Raw genomic sequence first — 14,101 nt, 5'->3', positions numbered from 1 at the left:
CCCAGCATTCTGGGATCAAGCCCCACATCAGGCTCCTCCGCTGGGAGCCTGCTTCTTCCTCTCCCACTCCCCCTGCTTGTGCTCCCTCTCGCTGGCTGTCTCTCTCTGTCAAATAAATAAATAAAATCTTTAAAAAAAATATTTTATAGAGAATGTATTCTATAAAGCCTTTAAAAGTATTAAACAGATTCAGCTAATCACACACAGAAACAACAAAATAGCCTGCTTATCTTTCCAAAAGTAAATTATCAGATAATATGAGACTTCACAGAAAGTTAAAAGTGAATACAGCCCCACATTGTGTGTTCTTTTGGAAATAAGGTAAAAGTATTATGTAATTTTTAATCACTTCAAGTTTTAATTATCAGTAAAGTATGATGTTATATTCAATCCAAATTATACATAATATCACCTTATTTTCACATTCTGTAGCTTGAAGTACCTCATCACCGTAGCCGCAGAGCTTCAGCAAGAACATGTATATACTGTCACCTGTGGCATTATTCACACACTGGAATACTATTCAGCTAGAAAAAGGAATAAAGTACTGATACATGCTACATGGATGAATCTTGAAAACATCATGCTAAGTGAAAAGAAACCAGAAAAAGGCCAAATATTACATGATTCCATTTATTTGAAATGTCCAGAACAGGCAAATACAAAGAGAAAAAGAAAAGAGAGTAGTGACTGCCAAGGGCTGAAGGCAGGGGGGAATGAGTGATTGCTAATGGTACAGGATTTCTTTCTGGGGCAATGAAAATGCTTTGGAATTAGAGAGTGGTAATGGTTGCAAAACTCTGTGAATATACTAAAAATCCCCGAGCTATATACTCTAAAAGAATGAATTTTATGGTATATGAATTTTATCTCAATAAAGCTATTATAAAAATATTTATAGTAACTTTTTTGTTACATAGGTGATATCTATAAGATACAGAAATGGATTTCTGAGTAAGCAGTTGCATATGGGATTCTAGCACTCTGAGAAGATATGGCCTGATGATACAAATCTGGCAGCCATCAATAACAGCAGTATTTAAATCCAAGAAAGAGGAAGAGATTCCCCAAGTGATAAGTAGAAGGAGAAAGGAAGGGGGCCCAGGAAGAACTCTGAGGAAATCCAACTTTTATATGCTGGGTAGAAGAAAAGAACCTGGCAAAGCCAGCTGGCTATGAATAGTCAGTGAGGAGAGAGAAAAACATTTTAGGAACCTAGCTAAAGGTTACGTTATAGGCCCCCAAGTAAAAATTTCCCCTTTGTTGGATTCATCAGATACCTAAGTATTGTGTTACAGGATCTTAAGTCACATATAACTTTTAGCAATGCTTTTATTTAAGGTAGGAGTTCTTAGTCTGGAGTTCAAAGAACATACGGAAGTTTGGGTTTATGGCTAAGTTTCAAGAAGACTAGAAACATCTTGAAATTCTATGTAAAAATGTATGTGTTTGAGCCCATGCGCATTTTTCTACAGAAGTTCACTACTTTCATCAGATTCTCAAAAGGGTGTACAAAGCAAAAAGGATTCAATCATGACAGCTAAAACTTCATTCTTCCTCTTCCTTCATAGGCACCAAGATCTTTGTAGCACAGAGCCTGTGAGATGATAAATACCTTTCACTTATTAAATGGACCAAACTTCCTAAATAGGTAAAAATTAGTTAACCTGTGTTTTGAAACGTAAATGTCAGAGAAAGGGTATGAGAGAACCCAGCCCTCTCACTTATCAACCTTAACAAAACGGTTCTATCTTTGAGAGTCTGGAGTCTACTTATTCTGAGAATATCTAAATTTGGAATAAGAAGTGGCATCCTCAATTGCCCTTTCTTCTACAATACTATATATTTATAGAAGTTTAGTGTTTCTAGCTCCTAGGTAGCTGTGCTGAGAATAGAAATTGAGGATACAACGCAACAGCAGAAAGAGCTGTCTTTTTTGAGCAGTTCTAAAGAAAATAATTTCAAGATAATTAAAATAGAAATACAGCAGATTTGCAAAGAACACTCCCATGCACAGGAGCACTGAGCCATAAAATCAATACAGACAGAAACTAAGTGTCAAAGCTATGAACAAAAACAGAAACAGATACCTCACCATCAAAAACCTATTTCGACTGGAAAGAATATTTCACTTCTCTGTAATAAATTGCTAGAGCTTAAACACTTGTGACTCTAATGTAGAAACTGAGTTATTAGAGAAAACAGTAAGAGGGAATAACCAGCCTCTTAGGTCCTCAGTAAATATTTGAATAATGATTAATAGAAGAGCAGAAATAGAGCTGGAATTTAGAAATGGTTTCTTGTAGCTTCCCTCTAATTTCAATTTGAAAAGATCCACCCATTCAACAAACGTTTACTACCTATCATTTTGTGTAGGGTATTATCATCCAGGGCAGTGGGAAAATACCAGGAATTTTAAAAAGGTGTACATCCTACCACCCCAAAAAAGATTCCCACATCAGTTGACAGTCTTTAATGAGGAAAAGCCGAATGCATAAAAAAAAAACTGTAAGAATTAAAATTGAATTCACTCCTTACATTTAAGTAGGACTCACTTAACTCTGAAGGTTAATGGAATGTACCAATGATAGTAAAATTGTAAGAAGTCTGAATCCATCAGCTTTCCAATCTTCTTTTAAAGACTACAGTTCTAACAAACTTGTATATAAATATGACTGAAGATTATCTACCTGAAAAATCCAAAATACTCAACTGAAAAACTAAATGAATTAATGAATTCAAGAAAGTGGCTGGCTATAAAAATACACAAAAACCAACGGCTTTCTTGTATTACAATAGTAACTCTTTAGAAAATAAGATGAAAAAAAGCTTATTTTAAAATAGCAATAAAAGTATCAATACTAAGAATGAATTTTATAAGAAACATGTAGACTCTGTAAGAAGAAAATACCTAACTTTTGAAAAACAAAATGATTTGAATAACTAGTGAGATGTGATATTTTCTAACTTTATGACTACAAATGCCAATTTACCCCAAAGTAATACTTATTTTTAAAAAATTCCAATGAAATCTCAAAATAATGTTTTCTGGAACTTGAGAATTAAGTCTGCAGCAGTTCAAACAAAAGACCCAGACTATCCAAGAAAATACTAGAAAGTATTTTTCTGCCCTTTCAGATATTAAAACACGTAACAATGCAATCAGTACCCATGTACTAGTGCTACGGCAGTCAGGAAAAACGTACTGGAATAAACAAAAAATAAAAAATGAAACCAAATATAAAGTCTTGAATAAATGACAAAAGCAATATTTCAAATCAATGGTAAAGAGTATTTTATTTAACCAATGGAAATGAGAAAACTGGCTAACCATCTAGAAAAAAATGAGTTTAGGGTTGCCTAGGTGGCTCAGTCGGTTAAGCATCTGCCTTTGGCTCAGGTCATGATCCCGGGGTCTTGGGATTGAGCCCCATGTTGGGCTCCCTGGTCAGGAGGGAGTCTGCTTCTCCCTCTGCCCCTGCTCCCACTCATGTGTGTTCTCACTCTCTCTCTCAAATAAATAAAATCTTAAAAAAAAAACACACATTTTAAAAAATGAAAGAAAAAAAAAGTTTAAAACAAAATAAAATGGCCAAAAACTATTAAAAAATGTTCACTAACAATCGAATCTATTAAATTAAAACAAGATAACTATACAATTTCTAAACAAATACAAAAATTAAAAAAACAACAACAATACCTAACGTCTACGAGGCAGGAAACCGAGGTTCTACTACATTGTCAGAGGGAGTGTAAACTGGTTAACAATTGTGGGAAGGCATTTTTTTTAGCAGTAACTGTGAATTTTCCTTTGACTCAACAATGTCATCCTATGAATATATCCTAAAATTTAATCAAAGATGTATGCAAAATATTTGATTACAAGGATGCTCACCCATAAGGGGTTTTTTTTTTTAAAGATTTTATTTATTTATTTGACAGAGATAGAGACAGCCAGCGAGAGAGGGAACACAAGCAGGGGGAGTGGGAGAGGAAGAAGCAGGCTCACAGCGGAGGAGCCTGACGTGGGGCTCGATCCCATAACGCCGGGATCACGCCCTGAGCCGAAGGCAGACGCTTAACCGCTGTGCCACCCAGGCGCCCCCAACTGTAATTATTTTTATTTTATTTCTTTTTAATTAATTAACGTATTTGTTTTTTAAGTGAGCTCTACGCCCAATGTGGGGCTTGAACTTATAACCCCGAGATCAAGACTCACATGATCTACCGATTCAGCCAACTGTAGTTATTTTTAAAAGAAAAGGAATATTATCACTATTCTTAGCCCCAAGACAGTATAGGAAGAGTGAAAAAATGTGCTTTGGAATCAGATCAAACCTGGGTTTAAATTCTAGCTCCATCAGTGTGTCTAAGACAAATTATTTCAGTTTGCTAATAAGCCTCCAATTCCTTCCATATAAAATCAGGGCTAAATAATGCCTCCTTCATATGTGATAGTAAAAATTAGTTAAGATAACATACATAAAACTTATGAAACATATATAGAGCACCACAGAAACAATGACTGCTTGCTTGCACATTTCCACCAATGTTTTACAGTGATTTCTTTGAAACGGAAAAAAGCCTTTTTTTTTCTTTTTGAGAGAACTGAACAATTGTTCTCACCAATCAATCAACAGATATGCAGTAATACTGGGATGGCACACAAACCAATGAAAACAAGATACTCTGCTAACAATGTACCCTGCCTTTCAGTTGTAATCATTTCTGTAGTCTATTTAACAGATTCCTTTACAAGATACTTGGTTCTGACTCATCTTCCTTTTGCCACATGATCCTCCCCGTTCATAAATGCACAGTCAACTGCTTGCCTGTTGGATAATCACTAAGACAGTCATTCAATCTCATTTGCCTCTGAATCATGACTGTGTTGCACGTAAGTATGAAAAACAGCTTCTTCAATAGTGCTTTAATGTACTTTACCAACCTACTCCTTAAAGTTCAAAAGAGAAATCGTAACATGAATTCAGAATGTACCTGGAACTTAATAGATTATCTGTGTGTATGTATAGATATATACACACCTATTCAATAAATGGATGTGTTAACCAAATAGAAAAACCCATTTTATAATTTGTATGGAATCTCAAGGGACCATGAGTAGTCAAAACAGTCTTGAAAAAGAACAAAACTTGAGGACTCCTAATTCCTGACTTCAAAACTTATTACAAAGCTTCAGTAAACAAAAAAGTATAATACTGGCATAAAGACAAACATATGGACTGATGGAATAGAATAGAAAGCCCAGAAATAAACCCTCTTGTATAAGGTCAAATGATTTTTGACAAGGGTGTGAAGATCATTCAATGGGGAAAGAACAGTCTTTTCAACAAATGGTGCTGTGAAAATGAATATCCACGTGCAAAAGAATGAAGCTGGACCCTTACCTAACACTATATATGAAAATTAACTCAAAATGGATCAAAAACCCAAATCCCCAAAGTATAAAACTTAATTTAAAAAAATTTTTTAACTTTAATTTTTAAAAATATTTTATTTTATTTGACAGAGAGAGAGAGAGAGCACAAGCAGGGGGAACAGCAGGCAAGGGAGAGGGAGAACCAGGCTCCCCGCTGAGCAGGGAGCCTGATACAGGGCTTGATCCCAGGACCCTGGGATCATGACCTGAACCTAAGGCAGACGCTTAACTGACTGAGCCACCTAGGTGTCCCTTTATTTTTTATTTTGAAATTATAAAACTTTGAGAAGCAAAGTTAGGATAAAAGCTTCATGACATTGGAATTGACAATGATTTCTTAGAGATGACCCCAAAGATGCAGATAACAACAATAAAAAATACACAAATAGGACTTAATTTTTTTGCATCTAATAAAGACATTATTGGGATGCCTGGCTGGCTCAGTTGGTGGAGCGACTCTTGATCTCAGGGTCGTGAGTTCGAACCCCACAATGGATGTAGAGATTACCTAAAAAAAAATTAAATCTTAAAAAATACAGATACTATCAACAGAGTAAGAAAGCAACCCACAGAATGGAAGAAAATATCTGCAAATCATATATCTGTTAAGGGATTCATATCCAAAATTAACATAGAGAACTCCTAAAACTCAACAACAAAAAACCAATTTAATTAATTTAATATAATTCAATTATATGTATTCCATTGTTTTATCATTTTATTCCTAAGCAAGTATTTTCTTTCCTATGCATATATTTCTAAACATATATTTCTTAGCTTTGAAGACTGAGCATAAGAAGTACAGACTTCATGGCAGTGTCAGTAAAGGACTGTAATGTCACTTTTAACATGAAAGCTCCTAGGAGATAAGCTGACCAGAGTCTCGGAGTCAAATCTGGACTTTCAGCTTCCCTGTGAATGTGAGGGGCCACTCTGGGGAAGTTTGTGAGTGGAGTCATGAGTGGGCTATAGAAAACCTAAGACTCACACTGGATTTGGGGCATGTAGCACAGTGTGAGCCAGTTTTCAAAGTTTGCTAAAGACCTGGAGGAAATAATGGTCAGAGGGAATGGGCTGCTCTGTATTTTCTGATTCTATTGTATGATTCTGCCACCTTTTCACAGAAGTTTCTCCATAACTCTTTTCATTTTATATAACTGAAAATCTAGGGACACCTGGGTGGCTCAGTCATTAAGCGTCTGCCTTCGGCCCAGGGCGTGATCCCGGGGTCCTCGGATTGAGCCCCGCATCAGGCTCCCTGCTCCACTGGGAGCCTGCTTCTTCCTCTCCCACTCCCCCTGCTTGTGTTCCCTCTCTCGCTGGCTGCCTCTATCTCTGTCGAATAAATAAATAAAATCTTAAAAAAAAAAAAAACCCTGAAAATCTAAACCCGTTCAACAACAACTTCCCATTCTCTCTTCCCCCCAGCCCTTGGCGTCCACCATTCTACTCTCTATGATTTGACTACTCTAAGTACCTCATCATATAAGTGAAATCATACAGTACTTGTCTTTTTACGACTGGCTTATTTCACTTTGTATAATGTCCTGAAGATTTATCAACATCGTGTAGCATATTGTAGAATTTTCTTCCTTAGGAGGCTCAATAATATTCCTTTGTATGTTCTTATCCATTCACACTTTGCTTATCCATTCACACTTTGCTTATCCATTCATGTCAGTGGACACTTGGACTGTCTCTATGTTTTAGCTATTGTGAATAATGCTGTTATGAACATGGGTATACATTGTGTCTTTGAGATCCTTTAGTTCTTCTGAGTGTGTACCCAGAATGGAATTGCTGGATCATATGGTAATTGTTTGTAACTTTTTGAGGAACTGTCATACTGTTTTCCACAACAGCTATACTCTTCTGTGCTCCCACCAGTGCTGCTCAAGGGTTCGTTTTTCATCCTCGTCAACACCTTTTCTGTTTTTTTGATAGGAGCCATGCTAATGGGTGTAAGGCAGTATTTTTCACTGTAGTTTTATTTCCTTAAGGATTAGTGACGTTGAACATCTTTCATGTGCTTATTGGCTATTTCAGTATCTTCTTTGGAGAAATGTCTATCTGAGCCCTTTACCCATTTTTTAACTGAAGAAATGAAAAGTCAGAGACATTGGGGTGACTGGCTGGCTCACTCACTAGAGCGTGTGACTCTTGATCTTGGGGTCCTAAGTTCGAGTCCCACATTGGGCGCAGAGATTACATACATACATACATACATAAAGCAGGAGATGTTAAATAATTCACTTGCAGAAAGTCATAAAGTTAGGTGGCAGAAGTTAGCATCCAGAACTCCTGATTCTATAGATTCACTTAAACCACAGTGGCATTAATGAACTGCTTTATTAATGTTTTCTAAGTATTTCAGGGAGTGTGAAAATAGGCTATTTCCCTAAAGAATAAACAGAGACTGGATAGTCAATTTAATGCTTAAATCCATAGCACCTAGAATAATAAATATCATGAACACTTTATATGACTATAGAATATATATGAATACTCCCCATTACTCCAAAATAGCTTACTAGTTCTGCCATCTTCATTCTATGATTCAAAATAAACAATGCATGTTTATGAGAGTTCTGAGGAGTTCTCGCCAAAGTGGTACAATTTCAAGTAAAAGCTTATAAAATTAAATGACAAAATTCTTTGCTTAAGACCAAAAAAAAAAAAAAGGAAAAAAGTAACAAAAGAGGCAGATGCTGTTAGTGTAATCCATTCTCGAGTCAACACTGTAAGAATTATTTTTTAAGGGGCGCCTGGGTGGCGCGTTCGTTAAGCGTCTGCCTTCGGCTCAGGGCATGATCCCGGCGCTATGGGATCGAGCCCCACATCGGGCTCCTCTGCTGGAAGCCTGCTTCTTCCTCTCCTACTCCCCCTGCTTGTGTTCCCTCTCTCGCTGGCTGTCTCTATCTCTGTTAAATAAATAAATAAAATCTTTAAAAAAAAAAAGAATTATTTTTTAAAAATACTGGAACTAGTTTTACTAAATTGTGAACATACTATTGATACACAAGAATTATGTGTAGTTGTCTAGCAGCATAATTGTCCATAGTGAACATCATTCTCAAAGTTAGAAAAATAAATCAAGTCAAAAGGTTAAAAAGAAAAAGATGAAGGGTAAAGGCTGTTGAGAAGTCATCAAAATGAGGTCTAAAGGGACCACATTAAAATATCAGTTGTTATTCAGAGTAATGGAAAAAGTAACTTAGTGGGCTAAAATAATACAAGCCTTTACAAGGTAGGATGTGGAGTTTCTGGCACCTTACCTAATGATTATTTATTAGCAGCAGTGTGGTATGTTGCAAACAACACAGATTCTGGGGTAAAAAAGACCTGGGTCTGGATCCTGGCTTTACCTAGGAAACAGATTACATGACTTCTGAAGATTTATTTGACCTCTCTGGGCCTCAGATTCCTGAGCTGTAATCAAGCTATCACCAAATGTGTTCCAAAATTAAAGATTTCACTATGTAGTACAGGCTTAAGAGAATCCATGATAATGTAAATCATCTACCCCAGTGCCTGGCGATGATCACCTTAAAAACCGGTCTGCAGATTTTTCAAAATGTATTTAAAATGGTCTCAAGTTCTGGAGCGCCTGGGTGGCTCAGTTGGTTAAACGTCCAACTCCTAGTTCAGCTCAGGTCATGACCTCATGGGTGGTGAGATCAAGCTCTGCCAGCCCCATGAGCCCCAAGTTGAACTCTGTGCTCAGTGGAGTTCTTCTGCTTGAAGCTGTCTCCCTTTGCCCCCGATTCAAATAAATAAATCTTTAAAAAGAATAAAAATAAAATGATCTAAAGTTCTGAAAATGTTCTGGAATTAGATGGTGATGAAGGATGCACATGGTGAATATATTAAAAACCACTGAACTATACACTTTAAAATGGGTAAGATGGCAAATTTTGTTATGTGAATTTTATTTCAATTTTTAAAATGGCCCAGAAATGTTCTGGATAGCAAAGGAATGGCAAGCCAGGACTGAGAAACTGCTATCATGAATAAGCAATACCCAAAGAAATTTGGAGGATTCTCCAAAAGGGTCATTATTTAAAGCAATATTCTGTATGTAAGGTCAGATATTTATTAAAAATAATTGTTTAATATAGACAAAATATTTTGTTTGCCTGAAAAACATCTGAATTCTCCTAATGGAAATGTTGAAGTCACATGTTCTAAGCTATCCTTTTATTTTAATCTGAAGATTAATCTGCCTTTACATTTGAAGCTTTAAAACACAAAAGAGCTCAGTATTGGTTGTATACGGGGGTGGGGTGGGGTGGGGTGGGGGGTGTGTTCATCCACAAAAACAACCTGTCAAACATTCCCCGACTTGGCCCTTTCCTTCTTCAGACACACAGTATATAGCACAGCTCCAGAGTACTAAAGCACCAAAAGGTACATTTAAAGTATTATTTTAAATTCTTGGTTCCTAAATATATCTCAGTTTGAGAGGCCCATCCTAAACTGAAAAGCTTATGATATAATAATTTTCAAATGTGTACACTGTATACTTTCATAAAAGAAGGTAACAATTTAAACTCCCTACCATAGCACCGTCTATAATCTCTACAAGGTGAAGAACTTGTTAGCCAGGTCAGGGCTTCTAACCCTCTGTAGAAAACTAAGTACCCAAGAAGTGCTATCAAAGAAATAAAGTCTCTGAGCCTGCTCAAGCTAAACAAAATTTAAAATTTACAGATGTTTTCTTTCCGGTAAAATGGAAATTATAAAAGTATCAATGTATGTTATCTATGTATCAATTAAAACAGCACCTGGCATATAGCCAGTGCTACAGCACTGTTTGCTATTATTCTAATTCTTCTTTTTTTTTAAGTTTTAAATTCCAGTTAGCATACAATATACTGTTACTTTAAGGTGTACAATACAGTGATTCAACACTTACATACAACACCCAGTTCTCATCACAACAAATGCACTCCTTAATCCTCATCACCAATTTAAGCCATCCCCCCATCCACTTCCCCTGTGTTAAAATCACCAACACAAGAAACAACAGGTGTTGGCGAGGATGTGTAGAAAGGGGAACCCTCTTGCATTGTTGGTGGGAATGCAAGCTCGTGCAGCCACTCTAGAAAACAGTATGGAGTTTCCTCAAAAAGTTAAGAATAGAACTACTGTAAAATCTAGCAATTGCACTACTACGTATTTACCCCAAAAACACAAAAATACTAATTCGAAGGGATACACGCACCCTGATGTTTATAGCAGCATTATCTACAATACCCAAATGATGTAAACAGCCCAAATATCCATCAACTGATGAATAAAGAAGATATGGCATATATGTGCAATAGAATATTGCTCAGGTATGATTCTAATTCTTAAATGAGGAAATAAAAGTACATAGTAGCAAAGCGAGTCCCATCCATTCAGAGGTAGTTATAAACTTTAGCCCTTCCAAAATGCCTTTACTAGAATACTCAAAGTGTTCTGTAGAAGTGAAAAAGAGTTTTCATGATCACCACCTGTACAGTATGACTACTGTTTCCTAGATTATTTTGTAAAGGTTTCCTAGATGGATGGAAATTGTGTGTGTACTCCTTAAATACATCAATATCTACATTTCTCCATCTTTTTATTCTAAAAATTAACACTGATAATCATTTTGTTGCTTCTTTCTTATACAAAGGTATCTACTTATTTCTAATTTTTCTATTCTTTCATAGTTAGTAAGATCAGAAAGATAAAAGGGGCACCTGGCTGGCTCAGTTGGAAAAGCATGCAACTCTTGATGTTGGGGTCGTGAGTCTGAGCCCCACACAGGATGCAGAGATTATTTAAATAATTAAAGCTTAAAAAAAAAAGATAACACTTTTTTTCTTAAAGTCAGGTAAAAAAAATCCAATAATTACTAACAAGATGTGCAGAAAATTCAAAGATAAAATAAAAAGTAAATGCTACATCAACTAGGTCTCAACATATAAAAATTCCTTTATCTCACCCCCCCCACCGCACAGATATAGGTTGACAATGATCCTCCAAGCGTATGGCCCACTGATATACATCTGAAGAGTCTCATGACTAAGGTTTTATTAGACAGTAATAAATGACCTTTTTAAAAAAGATTTTTAAATTTATATACAATTAATTAACATACAATGTATTGTTTATTTCAGGGGTACAGGTCTGTGATTCAGTCTTATATAATACCCAGTGCTCATCACAACACACACCCTCCCCAATGTCCATCACCCAGTTACCCCATTCCCCCACCCACCTCCCTCCAGCAACCTCAGTTTGTTTCCTAAGATTAAGAGTCTCTCTCTTATGGTTTGTCTCCCTCTCTGGTTTTGTCTTGTTTCATGTTTTCCTATCTTCCCCTATGATCCTCTGCCTTGTTTCTTAAATTCCACTTATAAGTGAGATCATATAAATGACCTTTTCCTAACAATAGCTAGCCTCCTCAAGGTCTTGGAAACCTTGCTTCCAAAATTCCTTAGAGACTTACACTAACTCAAATCCCTCCCAACCTGAAAGTATATAATTGGCCACTCCTCATGACCACAGATCCTGTCCCCGTGCTTTAATAAAACCATCTTTTTGCACTGAAGACATCTCAAGAATTCTTTGTTGGCCATTTGCTCCGAACCCCAACATTTCCTACATGAATTAACAATGACTCTCTGTAATGGATGATTACAAGGACTCTCAACAATGGATGATACCTTTTCTAAAAGTTTATTTTCCATATTTTCCCTATTTCTTTTGTCAAGAAAAAAGTCCTTTTATTATATTTTTAAAGATTTTATTTTTAAATAATCTCTACACCTAACATGGAGCTTAAACTTACAACCCCGAGATCAAGAGTTGCATGTTCTAACAACTGAGCCAGCCAGGTGCCCTGGAAAAAAGTTATTTTAAAACACTGCATCGGGGTGCCTGGGTGGCTCAGTAAATTAAACATCTGCTTTCTGCTCAGGTCATGATCTCAGGGTTCTAGAATAGGCACCCCCCCCCCACCAGGAACACTGCTCAGGGGACGGTCTGCTTCTCCCTCTCCCTCTGCCCTTCCCCTGCTTGTGCTCTTTTCTCTCTCAAATAAAATAAATAAAATCTTTTCAAAAAACCCACTGCATTGAAATAACATGGATGAATCTTCAAGTGCAATAAGCTAGTCATAACAGGACAGACAAATAATGTATGATTCCACTTTATGAGGTACCTAATCAAATTCATAAAGACTAGAAGTATAATGGTTGCCAGGGGCTGGGAGCAGGAGAGAAAAGAGACTTAATGTATAATGGGTATGGAGCTTTAGATTGGGAAGATGACAAAAATTCTGGAGATGGATGGTAGCGATGGCCGACCAAAAATGTGAATATACTTAGCGACACAGTTGAAAATGGTTAAAATGGTAAATTTTATGTTGTGTATATTTTACCACAATAAAAACAAACAAAAAAGGCCACAACAAACTCTTTAATTTCAAGATTATCAACATTAGGGGGTGCTTGGCTGTCTCAGTCAGTAGAGTATGTGACTCTTGGTCTCAGGATTTTAAGTTTGAGCCCCATGTTGGGTGTACAGCTTACTTTAAAAGAAAATCTTAAAAAAAAAAAAAAAAGGTTATCAACATTATGAGCCAAGCAGCATTAAAGCTGACAATTGAGCTAAGCAGCACTAATAGAGGCACAAGAGAAGGATTCAAAAATCACATCTACATTACAGCATATTTGACAGAATGTGCGTATTTCCAAGAAACAGGCTTTTTAAAAAACGATTCTCTATGGGAAACAAACTGGGGACTTCAGAGGGGAGGGGGTGGGGGAAGGGGATGGACTGGTGGTGGGTAGTAAAGGGCACGTATTGCATGGTGCACTGGGTGTTATACGCAACTAATGAAGCATCAAACTTTACATCAGAATCAGGGGATGTACTGTATGGTGATTAACATAATATAATAAAATAAAATTAATTATAAAAAAAAACAAAAAAAACAAAACGATTCTATTTTATTTATTTGACAGAGAGAGTGTGTGAGACTGCGCGCGCACAAGCACTTGGAGTGGTAGGCAGAAGGAGAGGGAGAAGTAGGCTCCCCATTGAACAGGAAGCCCACCACAGGGCTCAATCCCAGGACCCCAGGATCATGACCTGAGCCAAAGGCAGATGCTTAACTGACTAAGCCACCCAGGTACCATGAAACAGACTTAAAAAAAAAAAAAAAAAGAAAAAGAAAAAAGATTTTACTTATTTATTTATTTATTTAGAGAGAAAGAGAGATAGAGAGGTGGGAGAGGGGCAGAGGGAGATGGAGACAGAATCTTAAGCAGGCTCTGCACTGGCTGGAGCCCAATGGGGGGCTCAATCTCACAACCCTGAGATCACGGCCTCAGCTGAAATCAAGAGTCGGACAGTTAACCAACCAAGCCACCCAGGCGCCCCTGAAGATTTTATTTTTTTGAGTGATCTCTACCTCCAATGTGGAGCTTGAACTCACAACCCTGAGATCAAGAGTCACACGCTCCACCAACTGAGCCAACCAGGCGCCCCTGTGTATATCTTAATACAATGTTTCATACAATGTCAAGGCTACCTCAACTTTAAATCTGACTCATAATAAAACTTCAATTGCAAAAGTATCTACTAACTTATATTTAAATACATAAAAAACTCTTTATATCTTAA

General features: G+C 36.7%; 1 protein-coding gene and 1 long non-coding RNA gene across 3 annotated transcripts in view; one reads left to right on the top strand and one right to left on the bottom strand.

Annotated features, from left to right (window-relative positions):
• The window catches only part of LOC117804595, a 33,979-nt gene extending 33,410 nt beyond the window's left edge, over nucleotides 1-569 (top strand). The window contains exon 4 of the long non-coding RNA XR_004629173.1: nucleotides 433-569. This is a non-coding gene — a long non-coding RNA (uncharacterized LOC117804595). The remainder of the gene's footprint in view (nucleotides 1-432) is intronic.
• The window catches only part of CBFB (core-binding factor subunit beta), a 54,460-nt gene that overhangs the window by 26,201 nt on the left and 14,158 nt on the right, over nucleotides 1-14,101 (bottom strand). The window lies entirely within an intron of this gene.

This window comes from Ailuropoda melanoleuca, chromosome 12 (genome assembly GCF_002007445.2).
Source record: "Ailuropoda melanoleuca isolate Jingjing chromosome 12, ASM200744v2, whole genome shotgun sequence".
Classification (NCBI taxonomy): Eukaryota; Metazoa; Chordata; class Mammalia; order Carnivora; family Ursidae; genus Ailuropoda; species Ailuropoda melanoleuca.
This window is presented reverse-complemented; position numbering and strand designations above follow the sequence as displayed.